Genomic DNA, 24,440 nt, shown 5'->3' on the forward strand with positions numbered 1-24,440 from the left:
TATATTAGCACCAAGAAACTGAAATACTTAGGTATAAATCCAATAAATATATCCAGAATCTATGGGGGGAAAATATTACAAAAATCCAAAAAGATCCAAATAAATTGAGAGATAGCTGTACATGGATGGAAAGCCTCAATATTACCAAGATGCAGTTCTTTCCAATTTGATCTATAGACTCAATGCAGTATCAGTCAAACTCCCAACAAGTAATTTTATGGATACTGACAAACTGATTCTAAAATTTACAAGGAAAGGCAAAGGATCCAGAATAGACACTACAATACTGAAGGAGAATATAGTTGGAAGACTAACACTAGCCAACACTGAGACTTATTATAAAGCTATAGTAATAAAGACAGTATGGTAATGGTGAAAGAACAAAATAAAGAGCCCAGAAATGGACCCCTACAAAGACAGTCAACTTATCATTACCAAAAGAACAAAGATAATCAATGCAGAAAACATAGTCTTTTCAATGAATAGTGCTAGAATGACTCCAGACATGGATCTCCTATACCTTCCACAAAAATTAGGTCTAAATATTAAACATAAAACTACAGAATTCCTAGAAGATGACAGAGGAGAAAATCTAGATAATCTTGGGTATGGTGATGACTTTTCAGATACAACACACAAGACACAATCCATGAAAGAAAGAACTGATAAGCTGAACTTCATTAAAATTAATTTTTTCTCATCTTTGAAAGACACCATCAAAAAAATAAAAGACAAGCCACTGGCTAGGAGAAAATATTTGCAAAAGACATACCAGATAAACGGCTATTATCCAAAATATAAAGAATTCTTAAAACTCAACAATAAGAAAACAACCCAATTAAAAATGGGCAAAAGACCCTAACAGACAACTCACAAAAAAAGATACAAAGGCAAATAAAAACATGCAAAGATGCTCCACATCATATGTCATCAGGAAAATGCAAGTTAAAACAAGGTAACACTACACATCTATTAGAATGGCCAAAATCTAGAACACCAAGAATGCCAAATGCTGGAGACAGTGTGGAACAACAGATACTCTCATTCATTGCTGGTAGGAATGCAAAATAATACAGCCACTTTGGAAGACATTTTGGCAATTTCTTACAAAACTAAACATACTCTTTCCACAGGATCCAGCAATCTCACTCCTTGGTATTTACTCAAAGAAGCAGAAAACTTATATCCACACAAAAATCTGCACATACATGTTTAGAGCAGCTTTATTCATAATTGTCAAAACTTAGAAGCAACTAAGATGTCCTTCAACAGGTAAATGGATAAACTGTCGCACATCCAGACAATGGAATATTATTTACTGATGAAAAAGAAATAAGCTACCAAGCCACAAGACATGGAGGAAACTTCAATGCATACTGATGACTGAAAGAAGCCAACCTAAAAAGGCTACCTAATATATGATTCCAACAACATGACATTCTGGAAAAGGCAAAAATATGGTGACAGTAAAAAGATTAGTAGTTGTCAGAAATTCAGTGGGACGGAAACGGGGAGTGAGGGAGAGATTTCAGAGGATTTTCAGAGCTGTGAAAATATTCTGTATGATACTATAATGGTGGAATCATGTCATTATTAATGCAAGATATTAATAAGAAGGGGGAAATAGGGGCAGGTGAGGGGTATATGAAAATTGTACTCTACTTTAATTTTTCCGTAAATTCATAATTGCTGAAAAACCTAAACTCAATTATTTTAAAGTTAAGGAGAAAGACCAAAAACTAAATACAACAGTAGTCAATAAATAACACAACTTTTATATGCACTGAGAAAGCAAAGAATCTGTATGACTCTCTTTACAGCAATATTTGCTTTATTACAGTGGTTTGGAACTAAGATCACAATATCTCTGAGGTATGCATGTACATATTAAAACTACGCCAAGATGCCATTTCTCACCTCTCCCTTTGGCAAAAACATCAGGACAACAAATTTGGTACTTGAGGCTGTGGGGAAACAGGCACTCTCATATATTTCTGGTGGGAAGGCAAATTGATAAAACCCTTATGGAGAGGAATTTGGCAATATCTAACAAGACTACATATGTGTTTACCTTTTGACACAGCAATTCTATTTCTAGGAATTTACTCCCAAACACAAAGCCTATTCATTAAAGTACTGTATGTGCAAAATATTAGGAACAATCTAAATGCCCCCACATAAGAGAATAGTTGGATAAACTATAGTGTATCACAAAGATAGTACTTTGTAGCTGTTGAGAAAAAAAAAAAGAATAAGGACAAACTCTACAAACAGATATGGAATGATTTTCAGAATATATTAAGTGAAAAAGTAAAGTGAAAGTACCGACTATGTTGTCTTACCTCTTTTGTATAGGTAAAATAAATAAATTTTTTAGAAGTGCATATATCTGCATGTTCATGCAAAAAGAAACAAAGGAAGAAAATAATCAGACTAGACAAATGGTGCTAAAGTAAATACTCACATACAAAAGAATAAAAGTAGACACCTTCCTTACACATACACAAAAATTAACTCAAAATACATTATAGACTTACTATATGTAAGAGTTAAAATTATAAAACTCTTATAAAAAATAGAAGTAGTAAATATTTGTGACTTTGGGTTAGGCAAAGTCTAAGAAGACACAACACCAAAAGCACAAATAACAAAATAAAAATAGACATATTATTAATGTATTAATAGATACATTATATTTTATGAAAATTAAACCCTTTTTTAAAAACATCACCAAGAAAGTAAATAGCTTACAACATGAGAGAAATTTTTTGCAAATCACATACCTGATAAGTGTCTTATATCCAAAATATATAAAGAATTCTTACAACACTAGAAGAAAATGATCCAATTAAAAATGGGCAAATGATTACAATATATATTTCTCCAAAAAAGACAAGTAAATGGTCTATAAGCATACGAAAATATTGTGGCTCAACATGGTTCAGCAACCAGAGAAACGCAAGTCAAAAACCACAATGATATAACACTTTACACGTACTTAAATGGCTAAAATAAAAAAGACAATCAGATGTGTTGGTGAGTAAATGAAGAAACCGGAACCCTTACACATTGCTGGTGGGGATGTGAAATGATACAGCCACTTTGGTAAACAGTTTGGCGGTTCTTCAAAAAGTTAGTTACTACATGGTCCAGCAGTTCCACTTCTAGGTATGTACGTGAGACAGAACAGGAATGGGACACAGCTCCTTCTTCATACTGTCTTAACCATGCCTTTTACTTAAAGAATTCCAGGAACTGGCCTTAGGAAATCTAAATATCAAACCAAGGTTGTGGAGGGTCCCACTTCAGGAAAGAATGCTTAACAATTAACTTACAGCCTTGTTGCCTCTGGCCAGACTACCCGGTTGTCCAATATTCAACATAAATATCACAACCAGATATGCCTGACCCGCATACCCTACCCTTCACATGCTTTTCCCAGCCCAGCCTGCGTATATCACCCCTGATGTCAATTCCTACAGTTCGTCTAACAAAAAATTCCCTACCAGCTGTTTCACAGAGTCAGCTAGAGAGTCCCTGCACCTCTGCTGTCTCCCTTGCGCTCAAGTGCAAGCCCCAAAATAACAGCCTTGTCTGGGATATCTACCTGGCCCTATGTTAATTTTTATTATACAGGGAGCCAAAGAGCCTGTGATCCATAACATACTCAAGACACAAATGTTCACAGCAGCGTTATTCATAATAGCAGAAAAGTGGAAACAGCCCAAATGTTCATAAACTGATGAATGGATAAAATGTAATACATCCATATAATAGATTATTCAGCAATAAAAAGGAATGAAGTATTGATATTTGTTACATATGGATGAACCTTGAAACCATAATGCTAAGTGAAAGAAGCCAGTCACAAAAGACCATACAGTATCTGGAATAGGCAAATCTAGAGAGAACAGAAATTAGATTAGTGGTTACCTGGGGATTGAGTAGGGAGGGGAGTTCCAGAGGAATACGGAGTAACTGCTAACAGGTATGGGATTTTTTTCACAAAAATGCCAAAATTAGATAGTGACTATGGTTGCACAACTCTAGAAATACATTAAAAACCACTGAATTGTATACTGTAAAATGGCAAATTGTTTAGTATATGAGTTATACCTAAATAAATCTGTTAAAAAAAAAAAGGAAGAAGAAGAAACCCAGAATAACAAAACTAGTTACATTCAGGAGTTGGGTGGAACAAAGTGGAAAGGACAGAGAGTTGGGAACAGGATAATCAAGATGGGGAAGACATACTTTTAAAAATAGTTCTTGTGAGGCTGGGCGCGGTGGCTCACACCTGTAATCCTAGCAGTTTGGGAGGCCAAGGCAGGCGGATCACAAGGTCAGGAGTTTGAGACCAGCCTGACCAACATGGTGAAACCATGTGTCTACTAAAAATACAAAAATTAGTCGGGCGTGGTGGTCTGTGCCTGTAATCCCAGCTATTCAGTAGGCTGAGGCAGGAGAATTGCTTGAACCTGGGAGGTGGAGGTTGCAGTGAGCCGAGATTACACCACTGCACTCCAGCCTGGGTGACAGAGCAAGATTCCGTCTCAAAAAAAAAAAAAAATAGTTCTTACATGGGGAACGACATTAAAATTTAATTAATTCATTAATTCAACAGGATGGGAGGATGTTATAGTGTGAAATATAAATAAAAACAAATGAATCTATCTATGCTTCAAATAAAAAACAAAACCAGGCTGGTAGTGAGTTATCTCAATCAATTGTTTACAGTCAGTAACAGATTGAACTCCTTGTTCTATTCTTTCCCCCTTTCTTAAGAGTGCACTTAACTAGTCTAAAATAAAAAATAACAACAAAACCATACTGAATACTAACACTAATGGGTAAAAGTTTGATTAGGAATAGGATAAGAGAGAGGGCAAGATGGCCAACTAGAGCAGCCAGGTAGAACAGATGCCACGAAGGGATTGAGATGACTGGCCCATGCCTAACAGATCTTCAGAGGAAAAGTACTGACAGCAGACAGAGGGAAAACACAGAAGCTGGGATGAAGGGGGAGAAAGCTGGAAACCCAGTACAGGGCTACCTACCACACACCAGTAGTCATTCCAGGCCCCCAAGGATTCCAGGGGACGGGGTAAGTTGAACTTGCAAGGAGAAACCCACCCACTCTTACCACCGACCTCTGGAATCCTGGCAAAAGGAGACTCCTCCACTACAATGGATACTCGAGTTGGCAGGGAAAGCTGCTTAGAGAAGTGGTAGGGGCAATAAGCCAGCTGATGTGGAGCTCAGAGGGTTTGGTGAAGGAGCATCTGTAACAGAGCACGGCCAGGGTTGCCCATCCCCCTAGGCTTGACTTGCTCCCACAGGAGATTTTAGCCCCAGAGATACTGTTGGATCTCAACTCTGAAGGGCAGTCTTGCCCATCAGACAAGACCAGTCCAACCTGAGTGCCCCTTGGTTTGCTGGCCTCTCCCTGTGCCCCAGCCTGGCTACATCTGCTTGCACAGAAGCCTTGAGCGCCCTAGGGGCCCACATCATAGCTCCTATGCTGGCAACAGTGCTTGACTGGTGGAAAGCTCCAGCAGGGCGGCTGTCATAGCCATGCACCAACCTACCTGCTTCCTCCCCACACTGTAGCTCCCACACCCCACCTCCACTCATGACAACCCCCCCACATCACTTTGCTGGCGGTGTGTGCATGGGCAAGTTTTGGCTTCCTTGCTCCATCAGCCGCCCATGTGCATGCACCCTACCCAGTCACTGCTGCCTCCAGAGTACAGTCCATTCCCCATCCTCCACCAACCACATTTCAGTGTGGCTCCACATTTCAGTGGGAGCCTTGGCAGGCACAGAGCCAGCCAACTCCACCCCCACCAGCACCCTGCCTTTGTAACAACACTGCCGTGGGAGTGAAACCAGGCAGAGAACAGCAGACTCCCTGCTGCCCTGAGTAACCACCCATGACGGCAGTGCACAAAGTACACACAGACTTGTGCCTGCCAGTGCCCCACCCCTGTGCCAACACCACCACCAGCATGACTGCATGCACAGTTGCCAGCAGGGGGCCCCCGTGTCCCCACCAATGGGTTGCCTCTGACACTGAGGTGAACACGGGCTTGGAGGTAGGCACTTCAGGACCCACTAGCACACTGCCACAACCAACGAGCATACACGCCACCATACTGCCACAGCTGCTGCTGCTGGCATATGCAAATGAGGCATATGCAAATAAGGCACAAGAAAATGAGGATGGATATCACTGTTACCACACTACAAAACACTTTGGCCGACACCACCCAGCACCTTGGAGCGTTCCCACCGCCACGCAGCACAGTGGATTCCTAACCCCGAGGAGCCAGAGAACAAAGTCAGGGCTGATCAAAGTCCCCCACAGTTAGAGCACACAGTCCAGGAGTTGGGAACTGAGCACTGGCCCCCTAAAATCTTCCAGAAATGAAGTCAGTTGGCTAAATCCACCTGATACCACAATTGAGCCCTCTAGGTCAGCAGTCCCCAATCTTTATGGCACCAGGAACCAATTTCATGGAAGACAATTTTTCCACACAAGGTGGGAGAAGGCATTTGATTCTCATAAGGAGCATGCAAGTTACATCCCTTGCATGAGCAGCTCACCTTGCATGAGCAGTTCACAATAGCATTTGTGCTCCTGTGAGAATCTAATGCCACCACTGATCTGACAGAAGACAGAGTTCAGGTAGTAATGCTCACTCGCCTGCCTGCCCACTACTCACCTCCTGCTGTGCAGTCCAGTTCCCAACAGGCCATAGACTGGTTCCAGTCCATGGCCCAGGGGTTGGGGACGCCTCCTCTAGGCCATCAAATAGGATAAAAGAAAAAAAAAAAAACTAACCAAAGGTGAGCAACTTCAAAGATTGAAGAAACATCAGCCCATAAAGATGAAAAAGGACCAACAAAAGAACTCTGACAATTCAAAAAGCCAGAATGCCTTGCCTTCCTTCCTCCAAACAACTGCATCACCTCTCCTGCAAGCATTCTAAATTAAGCCAAGATGGGTGAAGTGACAGAAATAGAATTCAGTATATGGACAGGAACAAGGATCATTGAGATGCAGTACACTAAAACCCAATCCAAGGAAGCTAAGAATCACAATAAAACAATGCAGGAGCTGACAAGACAAAATAACCAGTATAGAAAAGAATGTAACCAATCTGACAGAGCTGAAAAACACACTACAAGAATTTCATAATGCAATCTCAAGAACTAATAGCAGAACAGACCAAGTGGAGGAAAGAATTTCAGAGCTTGAAGACTGCTTTCTGAAATAAGACAGTCAGACAAGAATATACAAAAAAGAATGAAAAGGAACAAATAAAACCTCCGAGAAATATGGGATTATGTAAAGAGACCAAATCTATGACTCACTGGTATCCCTGAAAGAGATGGGGAGAGTGTAAGCAACTTGGAAAACATATTTCAGGGTACCATCCAAGAGAACTTCCCCAACCTAGTTAGAGAGGCCAACATTCAAATTCAGGAAACACAGAGAACCCTAGTAAGATACTTCAAATGAAGATAATCCTCAAGACACATCATAATCAGATTCCCCAAGGTTGAAATGAAAGAAAAAATGCTAGAAAGGTCAGGTCATCTACAAAGAGAAGTCCATTAGACTAACAGTGGACCTCTCAGCAGAAGAAACCTTACAAGTCAGAAGAGACTGAGAGCCTGTATTCAACATTCTTAAAGAAAAGAAATTCCAACCCAGAATTTAGTATCTCACCAAACTAAGCTTCATAAGCACAGGATAAATAAAATCCTTTTCACATAAGGAAGTGCTGAGGGAATTAATTATCACCAGATCTGCCTTACAAGAGCTCCTAAAGGAAACACTATACATGGAAAGGAAAGACTGTTTCCAGCCACTACAAAAACACACTTAAGCACACAGGCCAGTGATACTATAAAGCAACCACACAAGTTTGCATAATAACCAGCTAACATGATGATGACAGGATCAAATCCAAACATATCAATATTAACCTTGAAAGTAAATGGGCTAAACACCCCAATTAAAAGGCAAAGAGTGGAAAGCTGCTTAAAGAACCAAGACTCATTGGTATGCTGTCTTCAAGAGACCCACCTCACATGCAATGACACCCATAGGCTCAAAATAAAGAGATGGAGAAATATCTACAAGGCTAATGGAAAACAGAAAAAAGCAAAAGTTGCAATCCTAATTTCAGACAAAACAGACTTTAAATCACAAAGATTAAATAAGACAAAGAAGGGCATTACATAATGATAAAGGGTTCAACAAGAAGAACTAATTATCCTAAATATATGTGCATCCAAGACAGGAGCACCCCAATTCATAAAGCAACTTCTTACAGACCTTCAAAGAGACTTATGGAAGACTTCAACACCTCACTGATAGTATTAGACAGATCACTGAGGCAGAAAATTAACAAAGATATTGAGGACCTGAACCCAGCACTGGATCAAACAGACCTCATAGACATCTACAGAACTCTCCATCCAAAAACAACAGAATATACATTCTTCTCATTACCACATGTCACATACTCTAAAATCAACCACATAATTGGACATAAAATACCTCAGCCAATGCAAAAGAACTGAAATCATAACAACAGTTCTCCTGAAGCACAGCACAATCAATATCATGTGACTCCTGATGCACAGAATACACAGCTTCACTTTGGTATTACTGCAAAGTATTCATAACCTGAACCTAATCATGAGTAAATATCAGACAAACACAAATTGAGGAACATTCTTCAAAAGTGTCAAGGTGAACTGACACTTAAGAAGTGTCAAGTGTCAAAACAAAGACTAAGGAATTCTACCAGGTTAAAGGAGATTAAAGAGATGTGACAACTAAATGTAACATATGGTCCTGGATTAGATCCTGGCCTAGGGAGGAAAAAATTCTTCTTTTGTTATAAACGGAATTCTTGGGTTAATTGGAGAAATCTGAATTAGGCTTATAGATTAAGTAACAGCATTACATACAAATGTAAATTTCCTGATTTTGACAAATTAAACTGTGGTTATGTTTAAAAAAAAAATCCCTATTTTTGCAGGGCATGGTGGCTCATGCCTGTAATCCCACCATTTTGGTAGGCCGAGGCAGGTGGATCACAAGGTCAGGAGATCGAGACCATCCTGGCTAACACAGCAAAACCCCATCTCTACTAAAAATACAAAAAATTAGCCAGGTGTGGTGGTAAGCACCTGTAGTTCCAGTTACTCAGGAGGCTGAGGCAGGAGAATCGCTTGAACCCAGGAGGCGGAGGTTGCAGTGAGCCGAGATCACACGCCACTGCACTCCAGCCTGAGCAACACAGTGAGACTCCGTCTCAAAAAAAAAAAAAAAAAAAAAAAAATTCCCTATTTTTAAGAAATACGTACTGAAGTGTTTATGGGTAAAGGGGCACTATGGTACAACTTACTCTTAAATGTTAAGAAAAAAATTACATACAAAATAGCTTAAAAGAGACTGATAAAGCAAACACGGTAAAATGTTGCCACTTGGGGAACTGAGGGGATATGTATATGTGAATTATTTGTATTGTGTTTGCAACTTTTCTCTACATCTTAAATTATTTCAAAATAAAGGTTCTTTTTAAAAATAGAAAGGGTTATTTTTAAAAAACAATGTACCTCCCTGTCAGAGCCTCTGTACAAAAGGCAGTAATGATATCACAAGGTTGTTTTATAAATAACCATTAAGTACACACTGATATGAATAAGTAACTGAATAAATAAATGAGGAATAAAGGACAAACCTTGCTTACAGAAAAATTTCAAAAACAAATGTAGAAGGAATAAAGGAAACAGAAAATTATCATTAGGACACAGCAGCAATCGCTACAAGCAAAATCTACTGATGAATTTTAAATTGGTGGCGAAAACTTTAAAGAGAAATAGGATAGTTACATAACTTCAAAATACCTTCCCCCCAATATTTATTAGTTCTGCGGTAGTTGTAACATATGTTCAAATTCTTTGATATTTCCCCTTCCAGGAGATGAAACTTAATTCTCCTCCCTGAGTGTATATTGGATTTAGAAACTGGTTTCTAATGCATAAAATATGAAAGGGTAAAATAGCAACTTTATAGTGGAGAAACTCCACAGACTAAGTGATCAAGGTAAATATTAAGTCATGTTGATATCATGCGATATATGATATTATGTGACGGGGGCTGGAGGTACTTTACCTCTGTGGTATCTTACCAAAATTCCATCACCTCAGTCTAATGATTAAAAAAACATCAAACAAACCCAATTTGAAGGACATTCTACAAAATAACCTAACCAGCACTTGGCAAACCTAACAAGGTCATGAAAAACAAAAAAAGACTAAAAACTGTTACAGATTAGAGGAAATGTGACAACTAAATGCAATGTGGTATCCTGGATTACATCCTTGGACAGAAAAAGGATATTAGTGAGAAAACTGTTGAAATCTAATAAAGTCTGTAGCTTGCCTAATAATATTATACTAACATTAATCTTAGTTTTGATAAATGACAATGGTAAATTTATTTATTCAAATTTTACCCAAAAAAAGCTGGGTGATGTGATATATAAGAATTCTCCACACCAAGTTTGTCCAACCTGCGGCCCAACACAAAATCACAAACTTTCTTAAAGCATTATGAGATTTATGCAGGGACTTTTTATTTTTATTTATGTATTTATTTATTTTAAGACGGAATCTCGCTCTGTCGCGCAGGCTGGAGTGCAGTGGCGCGATCTCCGCTCACCGCAAGCTCCGCCGCCTCCTGGGTTCACGCCATTCTCCTGCCTTTTTTAAAGCTCATCAACTATCGGCCGGGCACGGTGGCTCACGCCTGTAATCCCAGCACTTTGGTAGGCCGAGGCAGGTGGATCACGAGGTCAGGAGATCGAGACCATCCTGGCTAACACGGTGAAACCTTGTCTCTCTTAAAAACTTCAAAAAAATTAGCCGGGCGAGGTGGCGGGCGCCTGTAGTCCCAGCTACTCTGGAGGCTGAGCCAGGAAAATGACATGAACCCGGGAGACGGAGCTTGCAGTGAGCTGAGATCTCCCCACTGCACTCCAGCCTGGGAGACAGAGTGAGACTCCGTCTCAAAAAAAAAAAAAAAAAAAGCTCATCAACTATCATTAGTGTTAGTGTATTTTATATTTTATAAGACAGTTCTTCCAGTGTGGTCCAGGGAAACCAAAAGATTGGATACCCCTGCTCTATACCCCTACTCTATACTATCTTTGCAACTCTTCTGTAAGCCTAAAATTACTTCCATAAAAAGTTTCAAAATAAATGAATTAGCCAATTTTTAAAAGTAATTTTGCAAATTAGAGTACTCTTCAAATTAAAGCTGAACCATTAAACTTGATATCTAGACCCACTTATTGCATAAATAAATCCAGTTTCAATTAAGTTACTTTGAGATAGGGTTTTACTACACAGCTTTCCGCATTTAATGATTTTGGAGGGGAAAGAGAAGAATAAAAGATAAAATTTGAGAGAAACTATCTGCATGTAGTAAAAACAAGATTTCAGAATCTTAAGGGAAATGGTTGGAAGAAGACTAGTAAAATAGAATAAGGACATATTTAAAGGAAGGCTAATTTTAGAAGGACAACTATGGCAGTAATATAGGCAAAGGGGAGACCAAAGGGGCTAGGAAAGCATTAAGTGCTATCACAAAAGCCTACACTAGAGGTTCCCAAACTTTCTGGGTTGACAAGGCCCTTAATGTGTAATTTTTTCAGACTCCCTCACCCCCAAGCCAAAAGAAATAGCTAACCATTTTGTTTATTAAGTAGTCAGGTCCAAACAACTTAAGAAGGATGTATGTCCTAAAAACTTTGCACCTGTTTTGGACACTTGACAATCTAATCTCAAACTTGAGAATTAGAATGGACACTGCCTCCCTAATTTCCTGTTCCACACAGATTTTCATGTGATATCTGCTTTTTGTCATAGCAACTGCCAAAAGCCCAGCTTTGTAAAACTGTGGGATCACTGAAAAGAATGTAGCAATCTAATTTTGAAACTGAACTACCTCAAGCTAGTATAGTCTTCCGTTAGTATTAGTGGAGGATTGGTTCCAGGACCTCCTGAGGATACCAAAATCTGAGGATGCTCAAGTCCCTGACATAAAATGGCACAATATTTGCATATAACCTATGGACATCCTCCTGTATACTTTAAAGTCATCTCTAAATTACTTATAATATCGAATACAATGTAAATGCTATGTAAACATTGTTATACTGTACTGTTTAGAGAGTAATGACCAAAACAACTCTGTACATGTTTGATACAATTCTGTTTTTCAAATATTTTCAATCCACAGTTGGTTGAATCCATAGATGCAGAACCCATAAATACAGAAGACCAACTATACTTTGTGTGGTTTCCAACAGATGCTGCTATGTTTCCTTCAAAATTGTTAAACATCTCTTGGCTCCCTTGTGAGTTCTCTGCAGTGCCTCTGGGCTCCTTGGCACAGTTTGTGAATCATGGCCCTTGGCAAAAGACAGCAAAGGATGGAAACAAGGCAATGGAATAGAAAAATCAATGTGAGAATTAAGACATGCTTCAGAGAAAAAAAAAAAAGCAGATCTACTAGTGATGTTGTCTAGAAGTACAATTATAGGGCAAGTACTTAAGAAGTTTCAAAACTTTTCTGAAAAAAAAAAATTATTCTGGTCGGCACAGTGGCTCATGCCTGTAATCCTAGCACTCTGGAGTCCAAGGCAGGTGGATTACTTGAGCCCTGCGTTGACCAGCCTGGGCAACACGGCGAAACTTCGCCTCTACAAAAAATACAAAAAATTAGCCGGGCGTGGTGACACACATCCGTAGTACCAGCTACTCAGGAGGCTGAGATGAGCGACACTTGAGCCCAGGAACCAAGACTGCACCACTACACTCCAGCCTGGGTGACGGGAGTAAGACTCTATCTCAAAAAAAAAAAAATTCTACCTCAACAGTCAGAGTAGCTGTCTCTCAACATTCTTTGCTTATATAGAAGAGAACAAACCAGTCTTGTCTTTAAATGAATGAATGAACCTGTTCAAATGTTTGTTAATTTTGACAGCTAAAATGGCACAGCTAAAATACAATGCTCTCACTTTTAATCAGAAAGAAAATCACAAATTAGCTGAACCACTGTAAGAAAATTCAACTCAACATTTCAAGTCAATAAACATTTTTGGAGTACCAATAGAACTGTCATCCAGCACCTGCCAAAGCTTTGTTCAGACGGATTTTTAAGAAAGAATCAAATATGGTAGTTCTAAGACCTAATTTGATACTCTTCAGCAATTGGGTAACTTCTAAAATAAAAGATTTGCCATCACTATCACAGACCTACAGAATCAGGACCTCCTAGGGGATATGGAAATCTCCATATTTGCAAAGCACCCCAGCAATTGTAAAGATAGTCAATTTGGGAGGCAACGGCTAAATCAGCACTGTCCAGTAAAACTTTTTGTGGTGATGAACATGTTCCATATTTGCACTATCCAACATGGTGGCCCCTAGCCACATGTGGCTAGTGAGCATTTGAAATGTGGCTACTGTAACTGAAGAACTGAATTTTGCATTTAATTTAAATTGATTTAAATTTAGATGTAAATAGCCACATATAGTTAGTTCCCTCTGTACTAGACAGCACAAAACTAAATGATTCATGTTAAATTTCCATTCTTCTAAATTTCCTGAGTGGTACTCTCGGTTTAAATTAGATGATCAGAAAACTAGGTTCCTCAGCCATATTCTCTCATAAAAAGTCTTCATCAAGGGTCAACATAAACATTATCTAATTTAACAATGGTTCTGAGTCTTTTGTAGTTGGAGATTTTATCCAATGTCATATTTTATTTTCATAATAAAAATCCTCTTTGGATTAAGGTCTAAGAAAAGTCTGCAAAGAAATGTATATACTTTCTTTAGCCAGGAGGACTATTACAAGAGCCAATGTGCATCCCTTTTTGCCTTGGCTGCCAATAAACTCAGAACCAAATCCAGTCTCCAATAGCAGCAACTAACTCCTCTCAAGTGCCTAGTAATATGTGCTCTCTGCTCCTGTAAGACCATCATTCTATTTATATCCCTAAATCAGTCAACATGGTATTATTTTAAATTCTTAGGCTGACAAACTCTTTTGGACATAGGCGGGGTATCAAATTTTAAAGTGATTTTTTTTTAATTAAAGGTAATTTTACAGGTTTAAAAAAAAAACTGTATTAAAACTATTTTCAAAATAACAATACCCGGATTAATAAAACCAGGAAATTTTTTAATAAACCAAACTTACTAAAGAAAATCAGTAGGTGCCTTTTAGCAAAGCTGCCTAAAAATACCACTTTAACAGTGATACATGAGACAAATACCAGGTACAACGACATCCTGCAGTAAGTTCACTGCCTCTGTTTCAAACTCAGTTCCACTCCTTTGAACAAATACGCAAACGTCCTAATGTAGAATATGAACATCCATATTGAGTAATCAAAATGCTTTATGCAATTTTTCCCGAACTATTTTTATATCATGCAGTGAACAAGTTCAATGGCTCTTTTGTTGAAATCTCCCAAAAAATCAGAACAAACACATTTGACGCACCAATAGCACATTTCTAGAAATGCCTAATTTTAAGTTCCCTGGGCATTTTAACTGCAAAACTAATGTGAAACTAAACTAAATCATAAGAACAGAACCTCCTCACATAATCCCTTAAAATTTCATTTTAGAAATCAACTTTTAAAGTATGTAAATCAAGATTTTATACCAAAATAATGTATGACAATCACACACTACAAAAAGATCCTGGGTTCATTTCTTTAAAATCATGACAGGAAAAAAAATTTTTAAGGAAAAACTGGCCCTGGCCATGGTGGCTTACACCTGTAATCCCAGCACTTTTGAGGGGCCAAGGCAGGAGGGTCGCTTGAGGCCAGAAGTTCAAGACTAGCCTGGACAACATAGTGAGACCCCGGTGGCTACAAAAGATAATGAAAAAAGAAATGAACAACCATCACATAGAAAAATACCATAAACTGTAGCAGGTGGCAGACACTTTAGCAGCCAGAGTCGGCAGCCAGGAGCGCAAAAAGCACTGGGAAACAACTCCTTGCTGCCTGTCCAGGCAGTCGCCAGGGGAGCAAAGGGCCTCAGCAAGAGGAAAGGGACCTCAGACCTTCCAAATTGCTTCCTCTCGCAAGAAACTATTTATTGCAGGAATAAAGATGGCTGCTGAACCAGTGGAAGACAACTGCATCAACTTCGTGGCAATGAAATTTATTGACAATACACTTTATAGCTGAAGATGATAGTAAAGTATAAATGAATTTATTTTTCTTTGCAAACTAAGTACCTGCTTGAGACACATCTGTATTGCCATTATTAGCTGAGAAAAAAAAACAGTTCATATGATACCAATCTATTTGGAAAGCCAATCTGCCCTCAAAGGAATGTGGACTCAGTAGCATAGCTTTCAAATGAAGATGACCATAAGAGACACAAAGAAGAACCTCTAGCAAAGATGCTTCTCTACACCTTAAAAAATTATCCAGCTCTTAGAATCTACAAAATAGACCTTACCTGTTTCATAGGTCCTAAGATTAGCGGGGAATCATGGATTCTGCTGGGTGGGGGAGTTGCATAGGAAAAGGAGATTGAAGCCTTAGAATTGTCCAAAATCAGTAACACCTCCTCTCAGAAATGTTTTGGGAAGAAGCCTGGGAGGTTCCCGGGTTGGGGCGGCGGGGGGTAGCGGGGCCAGAAAATTATGGAAGTAGAGGAGATAGGAATGGGTGGGGCAAGAAGATCACATTCAAAGGCCAAGATCTGAAAGAAACCATGCATTTATGATGAATTCAGGGTAATTCAGAATGAAAAAGTAGGAGTAGGAGAATGAGAGAAGCTAGAGTGATAAATAGGGTGCAGAGCAAGATGTTCTCTTACTCCAAGATGTGAAATTTTGACTTTATCTTAGCGATAATAGGGTTAATTAAGCACAACATGTATTAGCTAGGGTAAAGATCAGTTTGTTGCAACAAAGACATCCAAAAATACAGTAGCTGAATAAGATAGAAAATGTTTCTCCTAAAAAAAGTCTAAGTAGGCAGCTCAGAAGTATTATGGCTGGAAGCAACCTGATGATATTGGGACCCTGACTTTCTTCAGTCTTGTTACCCATCATCTCCCTGTTGTTGATCTCATTCACATAGTTGAAAATCACCATTCTTCCTGGGTCCATATCTCAGTTATCAAGAATGGGTCAAGACAAGAGGAAGTCAGGCTCATTCCTTTCAAAGACTCTAACTGGAAGTTGTACACATCAATTCCCCTCATATTCCATTGACTAGAATTTAATCACATGGCCACACCAAGTGCAAGGAAATCTGGAAAATATAATCTTTATTCCAGGTAGCGACAAGGCTCTTTAAAATTCAGAAATAATATATTTTTAAAATATCAAAAAAAAAAGAAAGGAAAAGAAATACATCATAAAATGGCTTGGCATGGTGACTCGGCTGGGCACAGTGGCTCACACCTGTAATCCCAGTGTGAGGCCGAAGCGGGCAGATCACGAGGTCAGGAGATCAAGACCATCCTGGCTAACACGGTGAAACCTTGTCCCTGCTAAAAAAAACAAAAAATTAGCTGGGCATGGTGGCACGCACCTATAGTCCCAGCTACTCGGGAGGCCAAGGCAGGAGAATTGCTTGAACCCGGGAGGTAGAGGCTGCAGTGTGCCAAGATTGTGCCGCTGCACTCCAGCCTGGGTGACAGAGCAAGACTCTGCCTCAAAAAAAAAAAAAAGAAAAAAAATACATCATAAATATCATAAAACATCACTACAGGACACATACAAACACACAGACACAAACACTACAGGACACATACAAACATGCATACACAAACGCTAGCAAATTAATTCTGCTTTGGAGGAATTAAGTTAGTTTTCTTAGCCCTACATTTGCTTGAAATTATTATAAAAAGGAAATAAAGTTAAAAAACCATAGCAATTGATTTTGCTTTAGAAGCAAAAATATGTAGTTCCTCTCCCCAAAAGTCAAAGTATCGTCAAAACTTAGCTGATTTCAGCACTGTACTTCTGCTAGAACATTCCTGGTTTACTCCTACCTCCCTGGTCACTCTAACCTATGCCAGTTCATCTTTCTCTAACACTCTTAAAAGGTCAGGTTATATTTACAATCTTCTTCCCACCTACTCTAACCTTTCTCTTTAGATAGTTCTCTTCATCACTCATTGCTTATTTATCAGATAAAAAATAATAACAACAATGGGTAAAATTTACTGGGTGCTTACTCTGTCAGACACTGTTCTAACCCCTTTATTACAGGTATTATCTTACTTAATCCTCAAAACAACTCTATGCTGGAAGTAGTGTCATTATCATCTCCACTACAGAAGAGGTACTAAGAGATAATTCGTCCATGGTCACACAGCCAGAAAATGTATATTTTACACATACACAGACCTCAATGTTGTCAGAAGCTGTTCTAAAGTTTCTTTCTATAAGGCTGGGAAACATGCACAATGATCTCTCCTCCATTGCTTATGTAGTTTGAGTAGAATAAGACTAAACTAATAGTTTAGAGCCTGAGCAGAGAGAAAACAGAAAGGTGCTAGACTCTTGTATTCCCTAAACACTAGCTGCAAGTAACTCCCATGACTTAAAGCAGAAGTCAGCAACCTTTCTCTTTCTTTTTTTTTTTTTTCTTAAGAGATAGGGTCTCACCATGTTGCCCAGGCTGGTCTTGAACTCCTGTTCCCTGAGTTCAAGGGATCCTCCCACCTCGGCCCCTCCCAAAGTGTGAAGACTTACAGAAAAAGTTTGTTCTGTTTTTTTAGAGAACAAAAGAGCCAGTTTGGATCAGGCCAGAGTTTGCCAATTCTTGATCTAGAGGCACATTTTGAGTCATGTGTAGACATAATCATGATGTAAGAACAGAAATATCTAATTATGGCATTAAGTGGCTCCACTATATTCCTTAAAGAGTCCACCACAATTGAATTTTGTAAAACTGCTCTTCACATAGAATAAAGACTTAAAATCTGGATAAAACACCATATGTAACAATTAACGATTTTTTAAAAAATCAGTTCATAAGATACTACCATGAAATTACAAATAAGTAACACATCAATTTAGTATTTGCTAAAATCATATGCCTTTGACAACTTACAATATAGAAAAGAAGACTGCGCTGTTTTGTTTCAAGGAATAAGATGTTCAAGATTCACATAACTTGCAACATAGAAAGTATTGCAAACTAACCTTTCTAGAAGCAAGCCTTGAAATTAGGGAACAATACCTTTCTTACCTTACCTCTCCCTTTTGCAGTCTGCTAACCTTCTGCTCCATCTCTCCCCTCATACATTAAAGATTTTAGCACCAGGCCAGGTGCCGTGGCTCACACCTGTAATCCCAGCGCTTTGGGAGGCTAAGGTGGGCAGATCATTTGAGGACAGGAGTTTGAGACCAGCCTGGCCAACAGAGCAAAACCCTGTCTCTACTAAAAATACAAAAAAACTAGCCAGACATAGTGGTACATGCCGGTAATCCCAGCTACCTGGGAGGCTGAGGCATGAGAATCACCTGAACCCAGGAGGCAGAGGTTGCAATGAGCCACTGCACTCCACCCTGGGCAACAGAGTGTGACTCTGTCTCAAAAAATAATAATAATAAGTTTAGCACCTGACTCCCTGTCTTAATGTTTCTCCTCCCATTATTCTTGGCAACTACAAGAGCCACACAAATAATCTGCCTGCACATTGGCCTCTAAATTCCTTGACCACCCTCTTCATACCCAAAAATCTTTTACTCTATTTCACCTCAGTCACCAACTGTCATGGTCATATACTAATAGCTATAGTCTCTAACAAGGAATAGGAATAGCTGGAAGGTGCAAAAGATTATCTACTCAAACACAGCAAGAAATTCTACTTAAATTTATTTATTTTAAATGTATTTATTTTATTAAAGAAATTAAAGTATACTCATATTTCATGTATGCAGTATATTAAAAATGTATTGGGATATGTGCTCATTTTTGTAACAGATATGCACATGTGATCCAAGGACACCACCAGTATCTTGTCACTAACATTAACCACATCCTTCAAAATCAAGCATCTCATACTCCTCCACCTCCCATCTTTCCAGCTCCCAACCCCAACAATTCTTCAACCTCTTTAAAATCTTTCAATCATTATCCTTTTCATGTTTTCACTGACTATCCCATCTTTCACATACTTACTTTTCTCCTTATCCAGCTTATATTCCATGGTTCATCACTAAAACCACTCCTGCACATTTGCTCTCAGTTTCCCTGTCCTCTTCCCCTCAGTTATACATTCCTGACAAAATCTAATCCTGGTCAAATCCAACTCTACCTATTCTATGCCTGCACCCAAGCACTGAACACAGTTGGATTAAAAAATTGCTGGTTGCATTCACTTAAAATTTATAATCACAAAGTTAAAAAGGTCATCACTACTACCCAGCAATACCCCTACATTTCCCTAGTCAATTCATTCTCACTTTGACAACTTCATACCTCATCTCCTCAGTCCTTCAACAACTCTGTCACCTCCCTCCCAGCAGATGATTTCTTATATTATTTCCCTGAGAAAACAGAATATCCACATCCTCCCCAACCAAATCTACCAACCTATCTGCTTCTCCACCCATGTATCCTGCTTCTCCCCTTGTAACAATGAATGGTGCCAGCTTCTACCTAAGTTCAACCTTTCCACTTGGGTTCTGGATCCTTGTCTCTTTCTCTTACTCAAAGACTTTTCTCTCTAGGGCCGGGCGCGGTGGCTCAAGCCTGTAATCCCAGCACTTTGGGAGGCCGAGACGGGCGGATCACGAGGTCGGGAGATCGAGACCATCCTGGCTAACACAGTGAAACCCCGTCTCTACTAAAAAAATACAAAAAACTAGCCGGGCGACGTGGCGGGCGCCTGTAGTCCCAGCTACTTGGGAGGCTGAGGCAGGAGAATGGCGTAAACCCGGGAGGCAGAGCTTGCAGTGAGCTGAGATCCGGCCACTGCACTCCAGCCTGGGCAGCAGAGTGAGACTCCGTCTCAAAAAAAAAAAAAAAAAAAAAAAGACTTTTCTCTCCTAAGGTTACCTCCTCTCCCACCACATCATCCATTTTTCCTTCTCTACCAATCATTTCCATCAGCATTTACACATGTTGCAGTATCTGCCAAGCAAAAAATATACCTTGAACCCTTGTCTCTCTCCAGGTATTACCTAGTTCTCTGGTTTGTAGCAAAATACTCCAAGAAAATCATCTGTACTCACTGTAACCACTTCCTTTCCTCTAAGCCAACTTAATCAAGCCTTCATCTCCACCACTCCACTGAACCGTTCCTCAAAATCATCAGTTCTTTCCGCCTTGCCAAATCCAATGGTCACCTTGCTCAGCCTCTCAACAGTATTTGACACAGCCAAATGCTCCCTTAATACACTTTTTGCACTTGGTTTCTTAGAAAACACGCTCTCCTAATTTTCCTATCTCACTATTGCTTGTTTCCTGTCTCCTTTGTTGGCTCCTCCTCTCCTTCCTCACCTCTATATGCTGAAGTGCCTCAAGGCTCAGTCCTCAATCCTCTTCTCAATCTGTATTAATGCATAGGAAAATTCCTATAGCCCCATAGTTATAAATACTACTTATAAACTAAGATGATCCAGCCTCTTCTCTCCCCTGAGTTTGAGACTCTTATAATTAGCTGCTTAATTAAGATCTCCATCTGGATGTATCAAACGAAAAGCAAACAAAATTCTTGATTTCTCCCTCATACCAAACCTTTTCCTCTCCAAGTGTTCCCCTGTCCCTTCAATTACTATTACATTCACCTGGTTGCTCAGGTCAAAAACCTGTAGTCATTATTGACTGTCTCTTACTTTACATCATATCTCATCCATCAGTAAGTCCTGTTAACGACATCTTTAAAAAATTTACTATCCAGCTACATGGGTACACAAAATTGTCAAAACTCACTGAACTGTACACTTAAAACAGATGCATTTTACTATATGCAAAAGTGTAAATTACACCTCAATAAAGTGTGGTGGTGCTGAGTGTGTGTGAGGGTATACGTGTGTTACCTACATACATCTGACCATTTCTCACCACCTACTACTCTGTTGTTTGAATTACTGCAGTAGCTTACTAGCTGGTATCCCTGCTGCCACTTTTACTCATGACAGTCCATATCCCACAAAACACACCAAGTTTGTTTCTAATTAATGCTTTTTTCTGTTCTTTGTAAAATTTATTTCAAAAGTAGATTATTTACATCAAGGCTCATGTATCTCTATATCACTCCATGGTCAACAGAGAAATGCTTGCTTAAGCATTTCTGAAATTAATACTTCTTAATATAATTTGGTTTTCATAAATTCAAATTAACACTTAAAGTGCATGTAGTCTTCTAATGTCTAATTGGAAAACTAAGCTGGGATCAGTTACACATAGCCTGGAACATCAGATTAAAGAGTTTATATTTTATCTAACAGGCCAGGGTCACAAACTTAAACACTAAGAAAAGCTACTTTTTTTACTTTTCAAATCCTGAGGTCACAAGGTTGGCAAAGATGTGTGAAACAATGAACAAAATGAAGAGTTACTTTCAGGGATATATATTCACCTTTTTGTACCTCTAGAGTTTTGAACCATGTGATTATACTGCCTATTTAAAATATAAATTATAATTAAAATTATATTTTAAAATAAGGGAAAGGAATTCTTACACAACATAGAAAAATAAGAAACTAAAATAAATACATGACTTTTCAGGACAAGTTTATGGCACTTGGAATATTTTTAGTCCTTCCACCACAACTAAGAATTAGATGGAAGAAATATAAATACAAAGATAAAATATGTTCATATATACCTGCAAAATATAATACATATTCATACATAATGATTCATGTCATATATTAGAGAGCTTTTGCCAGAATTTAATTTGCAACCTAGTTAAATTATCATCATAACCCCAACTTGCCAACTTTCATACAGTTTCCTTAAACACCTGTAAAGCCTTTGAGAACTCATACAGTAAAGATTTCTCTCAGAAATCTAAAAGCCTACAGATGATAAAAGAACAGAACAGAAAGTAAACTAACAAGAGAAATGACAGTATAGTCTCTTTCAAACTCATCTCCAGAGGCCAGTCTTACACTTGCCAACAGCTACATCATTTAATAATTAAATGACATAGGGACAACAATAAGAGTAGGGGTATAAACCCCTATCATCTCTAAATTTGCTACAGCCCCTTCATGTGGCTATCAAGGAATGATGACAAATAGGACCTCCATGGTATACTGTCCTTCTCTCAAATGAAAAAAAGACATTCTCGCTTTTGTTCCTGATCTAAGTTCTAGTGGTTCTAGAACTGGTATAAATAATTCTACTATTAAGCTCTACATGTAAGTTCTAGTACCACTAGACAATACAAGAAGTATTAGGGGGTACTTAATACTCCCAATACTTCCAGGAGAACATCCAGATGCTTCTGGTATTAAGTCCAAATCCTATCGTAAGACCTGATTTAATAGGGACACCATAATGGCCATCCCTAAAAGTAATCAAGCCATTTATTCAACTGTAATCAAGCTAAATTTTCACTGTAGCTTTTACCTTTAGACATATTAGCAATAACTTAAAATGTTATTTAAAAATTAATAACTTGAAAGCTCAAGGGAAATAAAATTCCAGGAAGGCTGCAAACTGTGAGGAAGAAACTGATTTTCTAACTGAGGAATCACATGATAATGTTCTATTTCCCTTAAGGAAAAGATTAAAATGTAACCATCTTAAAGTTGATGCTCCCAGTATACTGCCAAGTTAAGAAACACCTATAATCAGGACCTTCTCCAACTTGGATAAGTACATCCAAATTTCCAACACAAAAGCTTGGATGTCAATCTAGACCTTTTCTTCTCCCTCATCCCCATCTTGCTCAAATCCCCAATTGAAATGACCACCAAATCCTACCCATTTTGTGTTCTGAGTGTTCCTCCAGTTAATTCTTTCCATTCCTTTGCCACTGCCTAGTCCTAACCTTTTGTCTCCCCTTATTTATTAAAACAGCTACCCTAATATTGCTATTTCCAGTCATCCTTTTACTATGATCCTCAGTCTACATTGTAGTCCTGGTGATTTTCCAATAGCAAACCTAATGTCTCTTCTGCTCAAAATCTTTCACTATGTTCCTATCACCTACAGAATAATCCCCAAATCATTTATTAACAGCACATAACTTTATATGCTTTCAGTCCTGCCTGACTCTCAAACCTCACATCTCACTGCAAGACCCCCAATCCTACACTTTAAACCCCATTAATATCAAAGTATACTACTTGAATTTCCAGCACATCCCATGCTAGGTAAGCCTCCATGCTTCTGCATAGGTTGTTGCTTCAGTCTAGAATGTCTTTCACTTCTTCCCCCTTGGCTTCCTGGACAACAACTATGAATCTTTCAAAACCCAGCTCAGCTACTAGGAAGCCATCCCAACAACTCATCCTCTACCCTTAAAGAACTGATTGTTTTTCCCTCTGCTACCTCTGTATGTAATAATGGCATCTATTAGGCACTATGTCCCTGACACTGTTCCAAGCATTTTACATGTATTAACTCATTTAATCTTCACAATTACCCTCCCTATGAAGTGGCACCATTATGACCTTTATGGCTATGGAAATTTGAATCACAGAGAAGTTAAATAATCTGTCCTCAAAGATACTCAACTGGATGAAGACAGATTAAAATCCTTATGTCATACATATTTATACTACCGCATCTCTCACAGTGAATTTATTCATGTGACTCTTACACTAGAGTGTACACTCCTTGAGGACAGGGATTATGTCATATTCTACTCTAAATCCACAGTACCTGGTATAAAGTAGGTAATGAGTGCATGCATTTCTCAAACTGATTTTAAAATAATATTCCTAACAAGTTGAAGAGAAAAGCATTCAGAAACTAGTTCCAAATAAATATTCAAATATGCTATGAGTTCTAGAATAGAGCAAGCTATGTTTTTAATCTAATAAAAAGGATGTTAAAAAGAAAGGTTATTACAGACCTGAATTACAGTCCTTGTGGACAAAGAAATGGGCTTATTTTGCAATTAAGTCCATTACTGCTTAATCACTGCAGTAAATCAAGGCCCAAACGACCATTTGCTTAAAATTAACTTTTTTATCCCACTAAATTAAAAAATTTTGTTGTTTATCATTCAGGGCAATGGAAAGAAAGCCCTATATTTACTCTTCTCAAGTGGAAAGAAGCCAATCACAGACCAGCACTACTAATTGCTTCCTTAAATCTGGCCAAGAAATGTATCCCATTAGGCAATTAAAATAAAATACAGTTGCCTGAGTAAGCATTTAACAAAAGAAT

The 24,440-nt window shown here is 38.6% G+C and overlaps 1 protein-coding gene across 2 annotated transcripts in view; it reads right to left on the reverse strand.

The window, feature by feature from the left end:
- EHBP1 (EH domain binding protein 1) overlaps positions 1 to 24,440 on the reverse strand; it is a 326,557-nt gene that overhangs the window by 300,033 nt on the left and 2,084 nt on the right. The window lies entirely within an intron of this gene.

This window comes from Mandrillus leucophaeus, unplaced genomic scaffold, assembly GCF_000951045.1.
Source record: "Mandrillus leucophaeus isolate KB7577 unplaced genomic scaffold, Mleu.le_1.0 Scaffold307, whole genome shotgun sequence".
Taxonomy (NCBI): Eukaryota; Metazoa; Chordata; class Mammalia; order Primates; family Cercopithecidae; genus Mandrillus; species Mandrillus leucophaeus.